The sequence below is a fragment of the Hermetia illucens genome, chromosome 6 (genome assembly GCF_905115235.1).
Source record: "Hermetia illucens chromosome 6, iHerIll2.2.curated.20191125, whole genome shotgun sequence".
Classification (NCBI taxonomy): Eukaryota; Metazoa; Arthropoda; class Insecta; order Diptera; family Stratiomyidae; genus Hermetia; species Hermetia illucens.
The window spans coordinates 96,053,151-96,073,821 of NC_051854.1; the positions used below are offsets into that span (position 1 = coordinate 96,053,151).

Sequence of the window (20,671 nt, forward strand, 5' to 3'; positions counted from 1 at the left end):
GGTTGGCAATCGTATGAGTGAGACCGTTTCTTCTTTCTCCTTACCAAATCGCCACCATTTAATGCGCGGCGGGCCAGTGTGTTCCTCACGCTGTTTTATCGGTGGCTTAATTCGCAGGACGGCAATCAACGGCCGATGTTGAGGTGCGATGGTCTCATAGGGAACGACTTTGCAATCAGTGACAGTGGTAAAATGTTGGCGTCTTATGAGAATATAGTCGATTTGCGTTTTATTGTTCCCACTATAAAATGTGGGAAGGTGAGACAATCGTTTGATGAACCATGTATTCATAAGTACAAGGTCATGGGTGTCCGCAAAATCGATTATACGCTCGCCACCTTCATTGCGCGCTCCGAACCCCTTTCCCCCATGGCACCTGTTACCGTCTGCCTTTTCACCCACATGGCCATTAAGGTCGCCGGCAATGATTATGTAATCGTCAGCAGGCACGTGACAAGTCTTTTCATCGAGAAGTTGCCAGAAGGCATCTTTCTCGGCATCAGGTCAACCTGTTTGTGGTGCATACGCGGTGAAGAAGTGAATAGTGCGATCAGCTGATATAATGGTGAGCTTCATCAACCGATCATCAAATCGTTCGACTTCTTTAATGGCATCACGGAAACCCTCTGAGATGGCAATGCCAACACCATATTGAGTGTGTGGGTTACCAAAATAGAGAAGTTTGTAGCCATTTTTACCGCGTTCGCGTTCAATGTCGCAGCTTTTGGAACCAGACCATCGGGTTTCTTGCAGAGCGCAGATGTCAATGCACCTTTTCCGAAGGGCTCTTGCGAGTTCCTCCGTCTTTCCAGTTAGGGTACCAACATTTAGCGTGCAGACACGTATTTGTTCGTTGTGTGCGGACTAACTTGCTTACGTCCTGACGCCGTCCATGCGTCAAGAACCCTTGCCCATTTCTCGACAGGACCGGGGCCCGTCCTGCCGCGTCGACTGAGGTGGACGCCATAGCATTTCTCCGAGGCTTGTGACTCAATCCGATCATCATGTTTGTAACGACATTGTATGCATTTTCTTGGTCGACCTGTCGCGGGGCCTGTCACCAAGAGAGATCAGGTAGGATTTAGCATAGTAGAATAACTCCAACTATACTCTATTTATCTCTTTCCCTGATCTCAGCATTTTATTTTTGTTTTACTGAGGATAATACAGAGTACGTTGCCTCAAACCCTCCTCCTTTACCTGGGCTTGAGACCAGCATACTATGTTAATAGCATGGCGGAGTTCTGTATGCATTTCTTACATATGTATAAAATACATGAGTAGAATACTATGTGCATGGACCACCATAATTTTCTCAAGATTTTTCGGTTGGATGGTTTCTGAGTAATTAACCCTCCCGGACCTCTGCGCTCCGCCCTTTCCAACCAATAGCAAAACTAATTTATGCTTGGGAAATTGCTAATTGACACATTTGATATCACGCATGGTTATATTCGGCGAAAATTTTAAACGGTAACTCTAGTCGTTTCTGAGCAACTTTGGTGTGACAGACAGACAAACTGATATTGAATCGATTTTAATAAGGTTATGTTTCACACCAAGCAGAAGTTCGCGGTTCAAATCTCACTGGTGGCAGAAGCATTTGTTATCGTAACTGGATGTCGGACACTAGTTGACTCAGCTGTGAATGAGGACCTGAGTCAAATCAGGATAATAATCTCAGGCGAGCGCAATGCTGACCACATTGCCTCCTACGATGTACTGTAGTGTACCGTTACGGTCTTAAAATTAAGTGCTCTAACATACTTCAAGGCCTTGATTCAATATGGATTGTTTCGCCAACGATTATTATTATTATTATCATCATCATCAACGGCGCAACAACCGGCATCCGGTCTAGGCCTGCCTTAATAAGGAGCTCCAGACATCCCGGTTTTGCGCCAAGGTCCACCAATTCGATATCCCTAAAAGCTGTCTGGCGTCCTGACCTACGCCATCGCTCCATCTTAGGCAGGGTTTGCCTCGTCTTCTTTTTCTACCATAGATATTGCCCTTATAGACTTTCCGGGTGGGATCGGTTTGATGTTGTTGGTTGATTCGTCTTCGGTGCTGACGTTGCCATCATATATTTTGTCTTGCCTTCATTGATGTGCAGCCCAAGATCTCGCGCCGATTCCCGCCTGCTCGATCTGGATGAAGGCAGTTTGTACGTCTCGGGTGGTTCTTCCCATGATGTCGATATCGTCAGCATAGGCCAGCAGTCGGGTGGACTTGAAGAGGATCGTACCTCTTGCATTTATCTCAGCATCACGAATCACTTTCTCGAGGGCCAGGTTAAAGAGGACGCATGATAGCGCATCCCCTTGTCGTAGACCGTTGTTGATGTCGAATGGTCTTGAGAGTGATCCTGCTGCTTTTATCTGGCCTCGCACATTGGTCAGGGTCAGCCTAGTCAGTCTTATTAATTTCGTCGGGTTACCGAATTCTCTCATGGCCGTGTACAGTTTTACCCTGGCTATGCTATCATAGGCGGCTTTAAAGTCGATGAACAGATGGTGCAACTGTTGTCCATATTCCAACAGTTTTTCCATCGCTTGCCGCAGAGAGAAAATCTGATCTGTTGCTGATTTGCCTACAGTGAAGCCTCTTTGGTATGGGCCAATGATGTTCTGGGCGTATGGGGCTATCCGGCCTAGCAAGATAGTGGAGAATATCTTATAGATGGTACTCAGCAACGTGATACCTCTATAATTGCTTCACTGTGTGATATCTCCCTTTTTATGTATGGGACAGATAATGCCTCGTTGCCAATCGTCAGGCATTGATTCGCTGTCCCATACCTTGAGCACAAGTTGATGAACCACTTGGTGTAACTGGTCGCCTCCATATTTAACCAATTCGGCTGTAATTCCATCGGCTCCTGGCAACTTATGATTTTTTAGCCGATGAATTGCACGGACTATTATGTTTCACACAAAACCTTAAAAATTATCGATATATTAGGTGCATTCCATTGAGATTCGCTAAAGTAGGATGAATAACCATTGAAGAGAACTTTGGTTGAAAGTGGCATCCTTTTGCGGCTGGTAAAACTAAAGGCTGCCTCCTTTTTTCAATAGTGCACACCTTAGAATTACGTTTAAAAAAGTAATTATTGACATTGTAATGTATTCGAGCGAAAAGGTTTTTTGACATAAAGCTGCTCCAAGAAGATGAAATACAGGAGCAAACCAAGGGCACGGAATGTCGTTGTGTATCCGTGGGGTAGGGACGAGCTAGCTAAAATATACTTAGTGTGTCGATGGCGCTTAGATGGCTTAATTGTGTGTATTTCAGCATAAGTCATAAATAGTTATGCAATGCCACACGCTCGCAACCAGATGACCCCACATCAGTGAACATGTGCAATGATTTTCCTCCATCATAAAATTTCGAACAACGCCCTGCGAGTTGATTCTCACATGTTCAGTTTTCTTGGGTTCATAATGCGGGCAAAATTAACTTAAATAAATGGTGGCTTCCTTTACATCTCGGGTAGAGCTACTGATATACGAAATCCCCTTCATGTAATTTGCACAAAAGAAATGCATACAGCCAGCTCCCCGACTATATCTGAATGACGGGTGGTTTGAATCCACAAAATCCCACTCTACGCACAGGCCTGATATTTATTCACTTATATCTGATACCGTTTTACGCCAAAGTGATAATGACGAGGAAATTTCAAATATTCTCTAATCTCTTATGAACACACAAAGTCTGACTCAAAGCATTATTCGCGACGCTATAAAACTTCTAACTGACCTACACTACCGAAAGTACATTTCCCATATGTTATGCAACACCTACTGATCGCAGAAGATTTAATGGTGATGATGGTTATGTCACCGATGAGACTATATGTAACGCTTGTAGCCCGAACGAGGTATTTTGATCGATGATATTTTAATTAATTAATTGAAGTTTTCATTGTTGCTCAAAAGTATCTACATATTAACATAGCATGCAGCTGGACAATGTCAGTCTTTAAATGAAAGTATCTAAAAGTCGAGTGTTTTCCGAATTTTAGTGATTGAAGTAGACAAACTTAATTGGATGGCAAGGTGTAAGCCTTTCCGTTGCTGGTCGAAAATGGAACGACCGTAAGTGTATGGATTTTTAAGTAGTCAAGGAGAATAAAAACTGCCAAAACTACTGCGACCTCATTTATCAAAGAGCAGGACCAGTGTTCGTACCAAGCCCTGCGACGTTTACATCTACGACGGGTTAAATACCTGGTGTCCACAAATCACCAAGTGATCGCAGTGGAGCAAGTATCCAAGCAATAAAATTTGCAGGCAATGGAGTAGAGGTGTTGGACAAGTCCGAGAAATGCAGCCATCAGTATATATATATATACGTGAAAAAAGTTGAAAGACCTGCGAAGCACTTTCGCATCAGGAGTTAAACCCTCGCTTGTAGGTTGCCGTTTGCTCAGAAACCTTTTCCTGTTTTTTTTTTAAATCCTAAATAGTATATACCAATATAAGTAATTCGAAATCAAGTTCAACCTCGCTCGAAAGGATTGCTCAGAATCATTCATACTGGCGGTGAATGTACATGGGGAGATCGAAATCAAATTCACTTTCATCACACGGAGCAACTGTACTTCGCCTTAATGGTGGTGAACCAGTTCTGCATTAATCGGACTACTGTCACGTTTCGACCTTGGTTGATAGGACTAATTTCAGTTAGAATCAATTCTAAGTTCACCTGAAAATGAAATATGCTCAAATAAATATTTTTTTATCCAATATTATTATATTTATTCCAAAAATATTCCAAAATAGAATCTATTTCATACCGAAGAAGATACGTGGAACTTTTAGATTTGATTCTGGGGAGGCAAGTATCGAACCAAAGTGCCAGAGCGCCCCGTAGTTTAAATGTTCCCCAAACTTGTGTAATGAAACTTGGCTTTAATGGTGTAGTGCCTGTAAAGAACATGAAAATTTCTGGTTATCTTCTAAACTATTGGATGCAGGTCAGTAAGATGAATTGCAAATTTTGCAGTTAGCCTAAAACACACATTTTTAAGGTTTTGTGTAAAACAAAACCTTATTAAAATCGATTCAATGTCTGTCTGTCTGTCACACGCATTTTTCTCCAAAACGGCTAAACCGATTCAAATGAAATTTGGTGGATGGATGGGAACTATGAAATCCCACGCATACAGCGAGTGGCATAAATTTAGGTGGAGTTTAAAGGGGGGCTCTCCATACATAGTTGTGTAGGGTATCAAATGAAAGGTCTCGATTTGTACTTTCCGAAACTGACATTAGTTTTGGCATAAATTGCAAAGTGCGTGAGTAAGGAGTCAAAATGTGCGCACTTGAAGTGAGACAGGACTCATTTTCGGAAACTACCCAACCTAAAAATCCGAAAAAAATCAGGGTGGTGCGCCTGCATGAAATCTAGGCCTCAAAATATGTCCTATTCTGATATCTGCTCAAATAAATTTACTAATAGTATATTATCAACTTTTAGAAATTAACTAAAAAACTCCCCTTAAGCTCATCCTAGGTGTACCACCCATTAGTGTCAAAATTATAGAAGTTCAAATTTATCAATTTCGTGCTAATTAACAGCATCCTAAGCCATCCAAATAAGATGCTGACGTCATAATTAACGAGAATAATTGAAATTCGAGTGACATATTAAAATGCCATTCAAGAAGAATCTAATTCTCCCTAGCCTTTTTAAGTTCTAACTATTCTAAGGTGGACAGACTCGCGCTGATCAGTTCCTGTCTGCATACCGACCTCTGTGTATGCTTAACACGGCCGGGAAAGTGCTTGAGAAACTCATCAGGAGTAGACTCGCTGAAGTGCTCCGCGCTGCGGGGACTTATCCCCAAGTCAGTTTGGAATCAGAACAGGGACATACACAGTGGATGCTGTTATGAAGATCACGGATGCGGTTCATCGAGCCAAGGCACACAGCCGCCGATTTCGACGGATAGTGCTTCTCATAAAGGGGGCTTTACACGCAACGATACATTGTAGCAATTTATCGTAACGATCAGATTGTTACAATTTATCGTTGTGTGTAAACGGGAGATTGTAGCGATTTATTGGGATTGGAGTTGGAGTGGATGGTTGATGCCGGCCGGCATCAATTTCTGGGAATCGTAACGATTCTTCACCTTTCTCACCAAACAACCGATGTACAGCGACAGCAACACTACTTCCTCCATGGTTAAAGCTTTTATAAAGACTGGGGGGTCGATGTAGGGTGACATTTGACAAGAAATCGTTACAATTTAGTGTAGCGTGTAAACAGTGCTCTACTCTTTCGATTTGTTGGAGCGATAAATCGTTCAATGAATTGTTACGAGTTATCGTTGCGTGTAAAGCCCCCTTAATGCTTGATGTCAGAAATGTATTCAATTCCGTAAGACGGAAGATTGGTTAGATTGAAGGGAAATACAGTCCATAGGCGACGATATAGTGGAAAACACCTTGAGATTATCCACATAGAGCAAACAGGGGCAAATAAGGACGGTAGGAAGGTCCTTAATAAAAAATAAAAATAACAAAGGGCCCAGAATAGATCCCTGTGGGGCGCGAGAGGAGGGAAAGAAGAAGCGGGAAGCGCAGCCGTCAAAAGAGACGCGCAGGATCGGTTGGAAAGGTAAGAGGCAAGCCATAAAACAAGTGGTACAGGAACACTTAGAGACGAGAGTTTGGAAAGAAGTATCTTGTGATTTACACTGTCGAAGGCTTTGGTGAAGTCAATATAGATGGTATGTTCTTGCCGTAAATTCAGATATTTGGTGACAAAGTTGATAAAGTCAAGCAAGTTGGAGGCAGTGAACCTACGCTTAACAAAGCCGTGTTGCTCTTTCACTATGTGGTGGCCAAAGTGGGGGGACAACCAGTCGCTGACACATCTTTCCAGCATTTGGGACAGGAGGAGGGGAGGGAAATGGGAGGAGGGTAATTCTCGCCAAACGTACGATCGCCAATTTTGTCGGCGTCAGGGGCAACGTCAGACGGGGGATGAGGGGATTGGGAAAGGCAACGCACAGGCAGGTTAGAAAGGATAAGGTCAAGAGTGCGATCTAAGTGGTTTCTAGAGAGTTTAAACTGGAAGGCGCCACAGGTGTGCATAAAAGTGGTTAGAATAAGGGGAGGGGGGTGGAGTTATTAGGGAGGAAGGGAGGGCCAGGAGTAATGGGCCTGGAGAGCATGGGCAGATAAAAATCGCCACAGAGGATGAAAGGAAGTGAGGGAAACAAAACGATTAATAATAATAATCGTTGGCACAACAATCCATATTGGATCAGGGCCTCGAAGTGTGTTAGAGCACTTCATCCAAGACCGTAACGGTACACTACAGCAGACTGTAGGAGACAATGTGGTCAGCATTGCCCTCGCCCGAGATTATTACCCTGATTTGAATCAGGTACTCATTCACAGCTGAGTCGACTGGTATCCGACGTCAAATCACGATACAAATCCTTCTGTCACCAGCGAGATTTGAACCGCGACCTTCCGTACGACAGCCTTGTACTCTAACCACTCAGCTATCCGGAAAAAAACGATTAAGACCTCTGATAATCTGTCGAAGAAATCCTCGTACAGAAAATGCGGGCTGAGGCAGGGAAAATATACAAACGATATGATAAAAGGGCATACGTTTGGCGGAATGACACGTATGGTGACAGAATCATAAGGGGCGGAGGAGGCTATTATAGCCCGCCGCCGGTTGTTTTGCCAAGTGCAGCGCAGTCTCTGTCACAACGAAAGGCAGAGGAGTTCGGAATCTAAAATCCTGTCATCCAGCCAAGTTTCAGAAAGGCAGATGACATGATGTTGGAATGCTAAGGCAGACCGTTTTGAAATTCGACAGCTTGGTTTTTAGACCCCTTACATTTTGATAAAAAAGTGTGAAGTAGTCGGAATCATTTAAGTTCGGCGAGCCAGGCGGGCGGGCCGGAAATTTTCACGAAGCTTAGTCCTATGATAAGGCTTGACGAAAACCCCTTTTGGCCAAAAGGAAGATTGGATGATAGCATCGAAGTTGTGGGGATACGTTATCTTGAAGGAAGCTCAGTCGCTCAGTCAGGAGACCCATCCTTCGTCAGCTTCACACATGAGAGAGGTCACAAAGTTGAGTTGGCTTTGATTCTGATATAGGCCAGGCTTCTGATATAGGACGTGGTGGAGTACGCTAGCCTTGACACTAACAACTGTTTCGGCGCGAAGCGACGTTCAATTGGGGTGACATGAGGTCGGAAGGTCATGCGGTTCAACGGTGGCGGGCGTCGATGATGCATAGGAGGAAGCGTGTGGTGGTGCTAATACAGCGACTGTAGGACAATCGTCAGAAGTGCGTAGCGCAGCTGATGCTGAGTAGGGAACATGTCCCTCCGATGGAGGACGATTTTTGAGTTGGCTAGCGAACGTCGACGAGCTGATACAATCTTTTATATACACAGTGGCAGATAGAGTCGACCGGGGCGGCTTAAGTATGGTGCCAGTATTGTTGGCCGCAGATGCCGGCAGGATATAAGCAGAGCCAGACAGCAGCGTTTAAAGAGCTGAGGCTACCCTGGTGCTCGATGAAGCAGCAGCTTGAGGGAGCAGAATTGAAATGATTTTGAAACAGCATGTTGATACCGCAGCAGACGTTACAAAGATAGGGAGCGTTCGGCGAAAATTTTGCGCGAATGTCTATGAATGCAGAGGGAATCTCCAAACATTTGCACCAGTATATACATATTTAGGGCAGACTAAGCGGCTGGTAAAAATACTATTCGAGGAACATACCAAAGAAGCAGAACTAGCGCCAAAAAAACTAACTACGGCATGTCAAGTCTTCAGTCACAAATGACATATTAGATAGCGGCCATATCTTTTCCTGTGATAACGTAGATATTATAAAACAAATGCATAAAGTCCACAAACTAGACACCGCAGAAAGTCTTGTAATATTTAAGCAGAGTAACGCCAGGTTGTTGAACACCGATATGAGCAGCTGTTCATCTAGCTCACTCCAGGTAATTAGGGTAAGTAATTAAGGGAGTGTTACAATTTCAGACAAAATTAATTAAATACTAATTGGTTCAAGACATTATGATATATAAGGCTATAGAGTTTAATGAAATAAACTACTACAAAAACAAGCACTGAAAAAGGATACATGTTCTGTCCGAAACACGTGTCTGCAATTCTTAAATAAAATCTATAGTTGATCTGAAAACTTTTCCTTTTAATAATTTTACCTAAAGACAGGGTTTTCCGAGTATGGACTTGTCAGCAGTTTTTTGCTTTTAGTATTTTCTTTACACTCAGCATGGGGATGTACTTTTCCAAAGAGCTACCTCAAGTTTAGAGAGTTCCGTCCGTAACAACGATATTATATTGGTGAAAATGTTAATAATTCTACAGATAAAAACCTACAATCCCTGAGACTGACTCTTGGCATATGGCATATGATGAAATCACAACGAGCTTAATGATCTTTATAGAAGATTCTTTCTTGCAATTTATGTCATTTATCTAAGTTATCTCGTAAAAAACTTCTTCGCCCACACACTTAGAAATATCACTTACTATACTATGTAGAACTTGATATTCTCAAATACAAAATATACATCCGACATGATTTTTATTGCCGTAAATCAATTTCCCTCATTAGGCACGGCACCAGAAAACAGTCAAATTTCAAATATAATTTGTAGTTCACTGAAAACCGCCCGCAATCATGTGATACAATTCCGATTTGTGTTTTACATTCACAAACACCCATGATAATTTGCTGAATATCTTAAAATCACGCGTGAACAGTAAAACACAGTTCACAGAATCCTTTTGATCTGATCGAAATCGATTTGGGGAAAAATCACTAGGAACCAGGATGAAGATTCGATTATCGTTTGCGTTCATTCTTGACTGCTGCGTTACATGTACAAAATAACGAAATAAGATGTACGTTGTTTTGGTGAGTTCCGAGCGATTCTAGTAGTCTTTTAGGAAGTAGAGTTTTTTTGCGGCCGCTTCAACTCATGCGTATTATTCGATACGCTAACGAGACGATCCTTACTGGAGTCATGTTAAGATAATGACCGTCTAGTCGTAATTCGATACTTTTCTGATAGAATATCATTGAGACCGGCAGAAATGTTGGCTTACCATCGTTTATGTGAAAATTTAGTGTTGCATCAAAATGGGTCGGACCCAAATACAATCGGAAAAATTATGCTCAGGTGAACATCGATTTAATTGATTATCACGTGGGTGAAGCGTATTCACTTTGTTCGCTAGGATTAAATGGGGTTGCATAGTAAATAAGTCAACGTTAAGTCAAGTTCTTCAGTTGCCGGCGTAGAAATAATAATATCTACCCCCTAGCGACTTAATAATTTCGAATTAATATTTTGTAATCGAAGTTTGAATAAAAATTCCCTGGGTCTTTTAAGAAACAGTAATCGTTTCTCACTTGGCGAGAATTCAATTTAAATCGTGCCGAGGAAAGTCGTGCTATTTTTCATATTTTTAATATTTTTGATATTGGGTTAAAAAAAGAGATATGGAAACCCTGGGGCAAAAATCTAAGCTCAACACATTATCCTTTAATAAAGTGTTAATATGGTTTGCAGGTACCGAAACGGAAACCTGTCAGCTTTGGCGTATCAACTCCTGGGAATTTTTTATCATGTGTTAAATTACTGTTGTACCTGCTTGTCTGAATATGTTTTGTCTAAGAAAGTGGAAACATCGAAAACTGGAAAGTGAGACCCTGACCTACTGAACCACCTCTTCTCACTTCTCTAGCTTCACCGTTGCGGGCTTACTGGCCCTTTTAGAAAAGAAGAATACTTTATGTTCCGCGGGATTAGTATAGGTGTTCTACCTTTTAAGTTTCCTCTTTTCTTCACCTTGCGCCCGGTGGTCACTATAGATTCCAGCTTTTTGTTGTTGTGTTGTTGATTTTTGTTTGTCAAGTGTGACCCGGCAGGCTAACAGTCAAAACTAGAGACCTACGACCCGTAAAACCCACCAACATTATTGTGGTTTGATAAGGATGAAACAGGATGCGTTTAGGTTTTAGTGTACGAAGTGTTGAGATCCGAAAAACAGGATGAATTGTAGAATTAAGGGTATACGAACGTTGGGATCCTGCACATCTGGCTGCAATTTCCTTTCAAATGATCGAACCCGCTCGCTGCAGCTTCCATCCAAACAGATTTCAACCCAAAACCAGAAAGCCGGTACAAACTTGACGCACGGATCCGTAGAAGTAGCTCGAACTGTTGGCCCACCAAGGGGTACGGATAGGTCGATGCAGAGAAAAGGGAAAGGGAGAGTAGGAAATGATGTGCCGCTAAAATGTAAAAGAACCCTTATCATGCATGCATGGATGGATGCTCAAGAAAAGTCCATTTCTAAAAGTTGGTAAACCTAGATTTCAGCTAAGCGCACCACCGAATTTTTTTTCGGATAGTTGGGTAGTTTTTGAAAATGAGTCCTGTCTCGCTTTAAGTGTATACTTTTTTACTCCTAACTCGCGCACTTTGCAATTCACGTCACAACAAATATCAAAGTCGGAATGTACTATTTTAGACCTTTCATTTGATACCCCACATGACTGTATTCGATGAAAAAAATGTTTACATTCCCCCTTTACATGTGTGGTGCGGCAGGATCTGCAGCATTCGAAATTTATTTCGGATGTTGCGGATGCGGACGAAACCTAGGGGTTTCGGCGACGGATCCCCGAACTTCGTTCGCCGTTACTCCACAAAGCGGACACGACGTTGCTTCGGGGCGCACACGGGTTTCAGCCTGGACAAAGAGACCGCCTTTTTGTGACCACCGATCTCGAGCTGGAAGAAATGTTCTCCCCGCTCGAGAACGCAGTACGGGCCCTCATATGGAGGCTGCAGCGGCTTCCGGACGGCATCCGTCCTGATCAGCACGTGCGTGCATGTGTCCAGTTCCTTGGGCGAACAAGCAGGTATGGACGAGTGTCGAGTGGGTGGTGGCGCTTTGATGCGTCGGAGATTGTCCCTCAGCAGACGCACCAACCCCGACTCCGTGAGACCCGATCTCTTGTCGAAGACCGGATCGCTTGGGAGTCTTGGGTTCTCCCCGTAAACCAGCTCCGCGGGGCTGGCAGCAAATTCCTCTCGGCGGGTTGTACGAAGGCCGAGAAGGACGAGAGGCAAGACTTGAGTCCAGGACGGGTCGTCGCGTGCCATAATGGCGGCTTTCAGCGTCCGGTGCCAACGTTCTAGCATCCCATTGGACTGCGGGTGGTATGCAGTAGTCCGCTGGCGTTTAAAACCCAGGAGTTTGCCTAACTCGGAGAAAAGGGTGGACTCAAATTGCATTCCCTGGTCAGTGATGATCACTGCAGGGACGCCAAAGCGAGGTATCCACTCTCGGCAGAGGGCTTCGGCACAAGATTGCGCCGTAATGTCCTTCAGAGGTATTGCCTCAGGCCACCGCGTGAACCTGTCGATGATTGTGAGGCAATACTTGTAACCGTGCGAGTCTCGCAAAGGCCCTATTATGTCGAGGTGTATGGTGTGGAAACGCTTGGTAGTGCGGGGGAATGAGCCCACTTCTTTCCTTACATGCCTGGAGACTTTACACTTCTGGCATGCGATGCACTCTCTGGCCCAGGAATTGATATCCTTGTTCATGGAGGGCCAGAAGTATTTTCCGGTGACTAACCGGTTTGTTGTCCTGATGCCGGGATGCGCCAAGTCGTGAACTGCGTGGAACACTTCCTTGCGAAATGTGGCCGGAATGTATGGCCGAGGTCCCTTTTCCGAGTCTTCGCAGCAGAGCGAGAGGTTTGAGCCGAAGATGGGCAACTCCCGAAATTTGTATTTGGGGTTGGACTTGAGGCTCTGAAGTGCTGCGTCATCCTCTTGCGCCTTGGCAATAGCCGAGAAATCGAGTGAGGCGGGGATGTTGACTTCGGAGACACGAGACAAAGCGTCAGCAACAATGTTGTCCTTCCCGGACACGTGCTGGATGTCTGACGTGAACTGGCTTATGAAGCTCAGGTGTCGAAGCTGACGAGAGGACGCTTTGTCGGGCTTCTGTTTCAAAGCGAACGTGAGAGGCTTATGGTCCGTGAACACTGTGAACGGCCTGCCTTCTAGGGAGAAACGGAAGTATTTGATGGACAGGTATGCGGCGAGCAGTTCGCGATCGTAGGTGCTGTAGTTCCGTTGAGCGGGATTCAACTGCTTCGAGAAGAAGCTCAACGGCTGCCAAACTTGGTCCACCTTTTGGTGAAGGGCAGCACCTACTGCGATGTCAGAGGCATCAACAAAAACGGCTAGGGGTGCATCTTGATGAGGAAATGCCAAAAGTGTAGCATCAGCCAGTTGCTGTCTGGATTTATTGAACGCGCAGACAGCCTCTTCAGACCACACAATCTCTCGCGTGTCTTTTGTTTTGGGGCCAGACAAGTACGCGTTCAAAACGGACTGGTGATGGGCGGCCTTGGGCAGGAAACGACGGTAAAAGTTTAGCATGCCCAAGAACCTCCTCAACTCCCTCACTGTTTTTGGACGCGGGAAGCTTGTGATTGCTTGCACCTTGTCTGGGTCGGGCTGTATTCCTTCAGAGGAAATGGAGTGGCCGAGGAATCTCACCTGTTTTTGAAGGAATTTGCACTTCTCAACGTTTAAGACTAAACCGGCCTCAAGGAGACGTTGAAAAATGCACTCGAGATGGGCTAAGTGCTCAGACTCAGTAGAAGAAGCGACCAAAACATCATCCAAATAGACGAAACAGAAATTGAGGTTTCGCAGGACTGAGTGAATGAACCTTTGAAAGGTTTGCGCCGCATTGCACAATCCGAAAGTCATTCGGGTGAACTCGAAGAGTCCAAAGGGTGTGCATATTGCCGTCTTTGGAATGTCTTCAGGAGCTACTGGGATTTGGTGGTATGCCTTGGCTAAGTCCAAGGTCGAAAAGATGCGGCAATTCGCGAGGTGGTGCGCAAAGTCGTGGATGAGTGGAATTGGATATCGGTCAGGAACAGTCTGTGCGTTTAGCCTTCTGTAATCCCCACAGGGACGCCATTCGCCATTTGGCTTAGGAACCATATGTAAAGGGGAAGACCAACAGCTGTTTGAGGGCCTGCAGATACCCTGTTGAACAAGTTGTTCAAATTCTTTCCGCGCGATAGCCAGTTTCTGGGGTGGTAGAGGACGCACCTTTGAGAAAATCGGGGAACCAGTAGTATTTATGTGGTGCTGCACATTGTGCTTTACTGGTTTCGAGAGACTACATTCGGTAGTTATCTGGCTGAACTTTTGGAGGAGTGTCCGAACACGAGAGTCGGAGATGTCTTCCAAAAGAACGGAAAGGTTATTGTCAGCGTGAGATACCATTTGGCCCGACGAATTTAGTTTGGTTGTGGGGTCTATAAGGGACTTATGTTGCAAGTCCACCAGCAACCCATAGTGACACAAGAAGTCTGCGCCTAATATGGGGAAGCTGACATCCGCCAGGATGAAACGCCACGGAAACGTCCTACGCAAGCCAAGACTCACGTCCACTTGCCTGTACCCGTATGTATTGATGCGGGAGGAATTTGCTGCCGCCAGTTTGAGGGGTTGTGGATATAGTCGATGATGCTGGGGTACGGGAAGAACCGAAACCTCCGCACCCGTATCGACGAGGTAGTTGCGCCTGCTGAGGGGGTCGAAAATAGTTAGGCGACGTGGCGCTGCGCTCTGGGTGGCCGTCGCCAAGACCCCCCGCGGACCTAGTTTTTTGTGGTAGGCGCGAATTTGCAAGGTAGCGTACATCTTGTCGCTTTATCTCCGAAGTTACGATGATACCAGCAAATACCCTGGTCCGCAGGCTGTCTTGACGACCTGCTACCCGAACGCCCTTTTCGTGTGGCAGACCGTGAGCGAGCTCGCGGCCTGGCACTCGAACGCTGAGCGTCCAACGTCGCCCGCATCTCGGCCACGCTGGCAGTTAAGGCCGCGATCTCGCGCCGTAAGTCGCCGACCTCATCCGACGGTGGTTGAACGGCCGCTATGATTGGGCGAACGTACACCTCCTGTACTTGATCGGCCGTTGCTGCCAGTTCCTCCAAGGAACCGGAGACGCAGGCTAGGATCGCCTGGGTGCCCTCCGGGAGCCGACGCAGCCAGAGCGACTTGATCAGGTCGTCGCCGATCTTGCTCCCACCCAATTGCCTCATTTCACGAAGCAATTGGCTGGGAGTTCGATCGCCCAACGTTAAACCCGCCAGCAAGTGGTCTAATTTTGCCGACTCGCTTGCCGACAGGCGCCTGATCAACTCGCTCTTGAGCTGAGCATACGATGCCGACTTCACTACGTCGGACACCAGAAGTATGGACTCTTCGTCCAGACCGACCACCGCGTAGTTGAAACGGGTCGCGTCCGATGTGATGCCGGACATTTGGAACTGTGCTTCCAAATGCACGAACCACAGCTCGGGGTTTCGACGCCAAAACGGAGGAACGCGTACGGCGAGGGCGGTCACTTGTGGATCCGATGGGCCTGCCGCGTCTTTATTTTCAAACGACATTTTTCCTACCGAGAAGTACGAGATTGTGATGCAGACGCGGTGAGTTTATACTGAAACGCGGTGAAATTTACACAGACACGGCAGGCCGTACCCACAAATGCACGCACGAACCGAGAAAAACGACGACCGAAGCGGACGCTCTCCAGCGCAGACCAAAAACACCGGGAAAACAGAGAACCCGCGATTCGAAACACCTCAACGCCGTCTCTTGCAGCGGCTTTAATTTTATTGATTTTCCCTTTTTTTTTTTTTTATATTTATAATATTTAAATTAATTTGTTGTAACAATGTATGCACGAAATCACTTAATTTAGCAAATGACTTAATTGTCCGCTGTGGTGGCGGTGGCTACGGCGTCTGCAGCGGCTACGACGTCTGCGGTGGCAACGATGGTGGCTATGTCTGAAGAAGACGAGGAAGACGATGATGATGATGATGAAAGTGTTGGCGGTCAGGTTGTTAGAGATGTCACGACTGCTGCTGATGTAGAATTCTGTTGCTCTGGATACTTCGGCGGCTTCCAAAAGTGTAGTTCCTGTGGATGATTCCCGGCGGAGTGCCACTGAACAACACACTCGGATTCTCGTCGCACTGCTCGGAACAATGTAATTTTCTGCGGAGTCGCTGGTGCATACAACACGGACGACACGTCGAGCTCTGGCTGACGGCAGCGGGCTGCCCGAGGGCGTCGTCGACGGGGCGGCGCAAAAGAAAAATACAACCCCTGACACTATGCCGAGTACGAGAGCTGCGGCTGCACCCGGGTTCCTTGTAATATGTAATCGGTCAAGCCGTTGTCCAAGATGAAAAGAAAATGCAGAAAGAGCGGCGCGAGCTGGGCACGGACTCGGAACAGCTGCGAGCGACACAGCCACAATTCAAAGCGATTACCAAGAAATGTCTGGCGTTTACAGGAATGCAATATGGAGATCTCGTCGACACTTTCTTTTTGTTGACGAACGTCGTCAGATTTTTACGCCATTAATCCGCACACACCTTGGGAACACTTCTGAAGCGCGTATAGTATTTCCTGCAAAGATTGTCGGAAGGTCGTGGCAATGATGGCTGGTCCGGCGTGTGAAAGGCGTTTGAAAGTTCTATTTCTGCCGTGTTGCTCGGACGAATTTTGTCGTCAATAGAACTTCACCAATTGCGGCGATGGCGGATAATTTGTTACTTTTTCTTTTTTCTTATATCGGGGTCACCAATTTGCTTTATTTCGCATAAAGTCAACGCGCAGATGTACGTGGAACTACTCTGACGGAAAATGAGCGTGGGATCGTAATTGGTCTTCATGAATCTGGTATGAAAATTGGGGAAATTGCTGCAAGAGTTAATCGCCATCGGAATACGATTAGAAACTATCTGGACGACTCTGAAAATTATGCCAAAATCAAGCGAAGTGGAAGAAAACCCATGGTTTGTGATAGGACCAAACGGGAAATCGGTCGTCGTTTTTCTCGGTTCGTGCGTGCATTTGTGGGTACGGCCTGCCGTGTCTGTGTAAATTTCACCGCGTTTCAGTATAAACTCACCGCGTCTGCATCACAATCTCGTACTTCTCGGTAGGAAAAATGTCGTTTGAAAATAAAGACGCGGCAGGCCCATCGGATCCACAAGTGACCGCCCTCGCCGTACGCGTTCCTCCGTTTTGGCGTCGAAACCCCGAGCTGTGGTTCGTGCATTTGGAAGCACAGTTCCAAATGTCCGGCATCACATCGGACGCGACCCGTTTCAACTACGCGGTGGTCGGTCTGGACGAAGAGTCCATACTTCTGGTGTCCGACGTAGTGAAGTCGGCATCGTATGCTCAGCTCAAGAGCGAGTTGATCAGGCGCCTGTCGGCAAGCGAGTCGGCAAAATTAGACCACTTGCTGGCGGGTTTAACGTTGGGCGATCGAACTCCCAGCCAATTGCTTCGTGAAATGAGGCAATTGGGTGGGAGCAAGATCGGCGACGACCTGATCAAGTCGCTCTGGCTGCGTCGGCTCCCGGAGGGCACCCAGGCGATCCTAGCCTGCGTCTCCGGTTCCTTGGAGGAACTGGCAGCAACGGCCGATCAAGTACAGGAGGTGTACGTTCGCCCAATCATAGCGGCCGTTCAACCACCGTCGGATGAGGTCGGCGACTTACGGCGCGAGATCGCGGCCTTAACTGCCAGCGTGGCCGAGATGCGGGCGACGTTGGACGCTCAGCGTTCGAGTGCCAGGCCGCGAGCTCGCTCACGGTCTGCCACACGAAAAGGGCGTTCGGGTAGCAGGTCGTCAAGACAGCCTGCGGACCAGGGTATTTGCTGGTATCATCGTAACTTCGGAGATAAAGCGACAAGATGTACGCTACCTTGCAAATTCGCGCCTACCACAAAAAACTAGGTCCGCGGGGGGTCTTGGCGACGGCCACCCAGAGCGCAGCGCCACGTCGCCTAACTATTTTCGACCCCCTCAGCAGGCGCAACTACCTCGTCGATACGGGTGCGGAGGTTTCGGTTCTTCCCGTACCCCAGCATCATCGACTATATCCACAACCCCTCAAACTGGCGGCAGCAAATTCCTCCCGCATCAATACATACGGGTACAGGCAAGTGGACGTGAGTCTTGGCTTGCGTAGGACGTTTCCGTGGCGTTTCATCCTGGCGGATGTCAGCTTCCCCATATTAGGCGCAGACTTCTTGTGTCACTATGGGTTGCTGGTGGACTTGCAACATAAGTCCCTTATAGACCCCACAACCAAACTAAATTCGTCGGGCCAAATGGTATCTCACGCTGACAATAACCTTTCCGTTCTTTTGGAAGACATCTCCGACTCTCGTGTTCGGACACTCCTCCAAAAGTTCAGCCAGATAACTACCGAATGTAGTCTCTCGAAACCAGTAAAGCACAATGTGCAGCACCACATAAATACTACTGGTTCCCCGATTTTCTCAAAGGTGCGTCCTCTACCACCCCAGAAACTGGCTATCGCGCGGAAAGAATTTGAACAACTTGTTCAACAGGGTATCTGCAGGCCCTCAAACAGCTGTTGGTCTTCCCCTTTACATATGGTTCCTAAGCCAAATGGCGAATGGCGTCCCTGTGGGGATTACAGAAGGCTAAACGCACAGACTGTTCCTGACCGATATCCAATTCCACTCATCCACGACTTTGCGCACCACCTCGCGAATTGCCGCATCTTTTCGACCTTGGACTTAGCCAAGGCATACCACCAAATCCCAGTAGCTCCTGAAGACATTCCAAAGACGGCAATATGCACACCCTTTGGACTCTTCGAGTTCACCCGAATGACTTTCGGATTGTGCAATGCGGCGCAAACCTTTCAAAGGTTCATTCACTCAGTCCTGCGAAACCTCAATTTCTGTTTCGTCTATTTGGATGATGTTTTGGTCGCTTCTTCTACTGAGTCTGAGCACTTAGCCCATCTCGAGTGCATTTTTCAACGTCTCCTTGAGGCCGGTTTAGTCTTAAACGTTGAGAAGTGCAAATTCCTTCAAAAACAGGTGAGATTCCTCGGCCACTCCATTTCCTCTGAAGGAATACAGCCCGACCCAGACAAGGTGCAAGCAATCACAAGCTTCCCGCGTCCAAAAACAGTGAGGGAGTTGAGGAGGTTCTTGGGCATGCTAAACTTTTACCGTCGTTTCCTGCCCAAGGCCGCCCATCACCAGTCCGTTTTGAACGCGTACTTGTCTGGCCCCAAAACAAAAGACACGCGAGAGATTGTGTGGTCTGAAGAGGCTGTCTGCGCGTTCAATAAATCCAGACAGCAACTGGCTGATGCTACACTTTTGGCATTTCCTCATCAAGATGCACCCCTAGCCGTTTTTGTTGATGCCTCTGACATCGCAGTAGGTGCTGCCCTTCACCAAAAGGTGGACCAAGTTTGGCAGCCGTTGAGCTTCTTCTCGAAGCAGTTGAATCCCGCTCAACGGAACTACAGCACCTACGATCGCGAACTGCTCGCCGCATACCTGTCCATCAAATACTTCCGTTTCTCCCTAGAAGGCAGGCCGTTCACAGTGTTCACGGACCATAAGCCTCTCACGTTCGCTTTGAAACAGAAGCCCGACAAAGCGTCCTCTCGTCAGCTTCGACACCTGAGCTTCATAAGCCAGTTCACGTCAGACTTCCAGCACGTGTCCGGGAAGGACAACATTGTTGCTGACGCTTTGTCTCGTGTCTCCGAAGTCAACATCCCCGCCTCACTCGATTTCTCGGCTATTGCCAAGGCGCAAGAGGATGACGCAGCACTTCAGAGCCTCAAGTCCAACCCCAAATACAAATTTCGGGAGTTGCCCATCTTCGGCTCAAACCTCTCGCTCTGCTGCGAAGACTCGGAAAAGGGACCTCGGTCATACATTCCGGCCACATTTCGCAAGGAAGTGTTCCACGCAGTTCACGACTTGGCGCATCCCGGCATCAGGACAACAAACCGGTTAGTCACCGGAAAATACTTCTGGCCCTCCATGAACAAGGATATCAATTCCTGGGCCAGAGAGTGCATCGCATGCCAGAAGTGTAAAGTCTCCAGGCATGTAAGGAAAGAAGTGGGCTCATTCCCCCGCACTACCAAGCGTTTCCACACCATACACCTCGACATAATAGGGCCTTTGCGAGACTCGCACGGTTACAAGTATTGCCTCACAATCATCGACAGGTTCACGCGGTGGCCTGAGGCAATACCTCTGAAGGACATTACGGCGCAATCTTGTGCCGAAGCCCTCTGCCGAGAGTGGATACCTCGCTTTGGCGTCCCTGCAGTGATCATCACTGACCAGGGAATGCAATTTGAGTCCACCCTTTTCTCCGAGTTAGGCAAACTCCTGGGTTTTAAACGCCAGCGGACTACTGCATACCACCCGCAGTCCAATGGGATGCTAGAACGTTGGCACCGGACGCTGAAAGCCGCCATTATGGCACGCGACGACCCGTCCTGGACTCAAGTCTTGCCTCTCGTCCTTCTCGGCCTTCGTACAACCCGCCGAGAGGAATTTGCTGCCAGCCCCGCGGAGCTGGTTTACGGGGAGAACCCAAGACTCCCAAGCGATCCGGTCTTCGACAAGAGATCGGGTCTCACGGAGTCGGGGTTGGTGCGTCTGCTGAGGGACAATCTCCGACGCATCAAAGCGCCACCACCC

At 47.0% G+C, this 20,671-nt stretch overlaps 1 long non-coding RNA gene across 2 annotated transcripts in view; it reads right to left on the reverse strand.

Annotated features, from left to right (window-relative positions):
* Positions 1 to 4,372: 4,372 nt before the first annotated feature.
* Positions 4,373 to 20,671, reverse strand: part of LOC119658726 — a 53,104-nt gene continuing 36,805 nt past the window's right edge. Inside the window, exons 2-3 of one of the 2 annotated variants that reach the window (XR_005250279.1) lie at positions 4,805 to 4,934; positions 4,373 to 4,713 (exon numbers count right to left, since the gene is read on the reverse strand). This is a non-coding gene — a long non-coding RNA (uncharacterized LOC119658726). Of the gene's footprint in view, positions 4,714 to 4,745; positions 4,935 to 20,671 lie in introns of those variants that run through there. The other variant, XR_005250280.1, reaches the window with a different exon arrangement.